The sequence below is a fragment of the Populus euphratica genome, unplaced genomic scaffold (genome assembly GCF_000495115.2).
Source record: "Populus euphratica unplaced genomic scaffold, PopEup_1.0 scaffold3525.1, whole genome shotgun sequence".
In the NCBI taxonomy this organism is placed as follows: domain Eukaryota; kingdom Viridiplantae; phylum Streptophyta; class Magnoliopsida; order Malpighiales; family Salicaceae; genus Populus; species Populus euphratica.
Window position 1 is genome coordinate 9,177 of NW_011503340.1, and position 2,181 is coordinate 11,357.

The following is a 2,181-nucleotide window of genomic DNA, read 5'->3' on the forward strand; positions in this document are numbered from 1 at the left end:
ATTTCTTCACATGAACAGCACCTCGCCGTATTCCGAATCGTTGAGCAATGATTTAATTTACGAGATCAGGCACAAAATCTTCCAAGAAAACAGGTCCTCCAACCCCTAAAAGGAAATCTACAGGAAACCAGCACAGAAGAACCTTAACGCAGATGGTTATTGACTCCATATGCCAAAAGAAAGCGAAAGGAGATTCCCCATATGTCGAAGCACCTTCATATTGAAGGTGTCTTGATGATTGCCTCTCTTTCATTCTCAACATGCCTTCATGCCCCACCGGCTAGAGATTGTATTTTTAGATTGATTTGGTTTTTATTTAAAAAAATAATTAAATTAAATTTATTATTTTAAAAAAAATCAAAATTAATTCAAATAGATGATTCGATTTAGTTATTTTAGAATAAAAACTGAAATTCAATCGATTGATTTCAGTCCGGTTTTGATTTAGTTCGGTTATTTTATATTAAAAATAAAAAATTATGTTTTTTTAGATTTTTTTTGTAATTTCTAATAGGTTTAGTTTTGGTTTGACTCATTTTTTTAATTTGATTTTTTTATTAATTTTGATTTAGTTTTTTTGTTTCAGGCTTATAAAATCAAATTAAACTGATTGATTTTTTAAAATGTTCGAATAGGTTTAATCATTTTTATTCACAATTTAATTTTTTCAATTATTTTTTTACCTGTTTTCTTAATTTAATTAATTTTTTAATTTTTTTTTACTGATCTCTACTGCCGGCCCTGTGCTTTCCCAGCGATATCGACCATAATTATCAGGCTGCAACTTCTTTGGGAAGACAATACATTTGTCCCCCAACTATCACCAAACTCTCAAATTGCTACGCCAACAAAAGATATCTCCAATTGGACCCTCCATCTATCGAATAGACTAGCATTACCCAGTTTACTCGTCATCAAAGATTTGTACAAAAAACGATGTCACTTTAATACAAAATCTCTCTCTTTTTTTATGATGATCTTAAAGGTGAAGGTACTGATAAGAGGTTGATCAAGCAATGTCCGGTAGATTGGGGGATTTAATTGAGTTTTTCTTTTTTGGATTCAATTGAGAATTGAGTGATAATTTAGGTGCCATGGTGAAAATAATTGTGTTTGTTTTTATGGTGATCAAAGATCAAAGCTCAATCGTGTGGATTTTCAAGATAGCTTGAAATTATAACTTTGATTAGAAAGATCGAATTCCCCTTGTAAAAACCACCGAAAATTGGTGACAAATTTTAATTGTGGAGTACCTTTTGTATTGCCATTTAAAACCACAAGTCCGTTTTATTCCTCATAAAAAATATATGTTCATGCAAAGCATGGTATTTTTTAAAAAATATTTTTTAATTTAATAATAATAAATTAAAAATTTTTTGATATAATAATTATTTATACCAAAAATATTTTAAAAAATAGAAGGTATCATAATTTCAAATGAGAGGAATGTTTGAGAGTGTTTTTTCTTTATGTTTTTGGTTGATTTTTAAAAATATTTTTCGTTTGATAAAAAATCTAATTAATATTTTTTAGTGTTTTATAATTTTTTATTGATAAATAAATAAATTATTTTAATATATTTTAAGAAAAATTATTTAAAAAATGATTGTACACACAAATAAAATGTGATCATGCCAAACTAACTTCAAAGGCTTAATCAAATGCTACAATTTTTTTTTTGTTTTATTTTTATTTTTTAGAATGATTGAATAACTTGGAATCTTTGAATCCAAGCAACATGCATATAATTGTTGTGTTGAACACTTTTTTTTTGCCCTTTCCTTTTCAAAGAGGCATGCATATGAGCCCCCTTTGACCAATTTCAAAACAAAGTTTTCTTAAGAAGTTTCTTTCTCATGATTTCTTTTAAATTCCAAGTAATATGTAAATTATTTTTATATACATATATTTTATTCTTTTTAATATATTAACATAAAAAATGAATTTTAAAAAATAAAAAAAATATTTTTATATAAATAGTTTTCTAAAAATAATCTATCGACCTCTTTTTTAACTCTTCTGTCAGCGTATGGATTTATTTTAAAAAAAATCAAAATTAATTCAAATAGATGATTCGATTTAGTTATTTTAGAATAAAAACTGAAATTCAATCGATTGATTTCAGTCCGGTTTTGATTTAGTTCGGTTATTTTATATTAAAAATAAAAAATTATGTTTTTT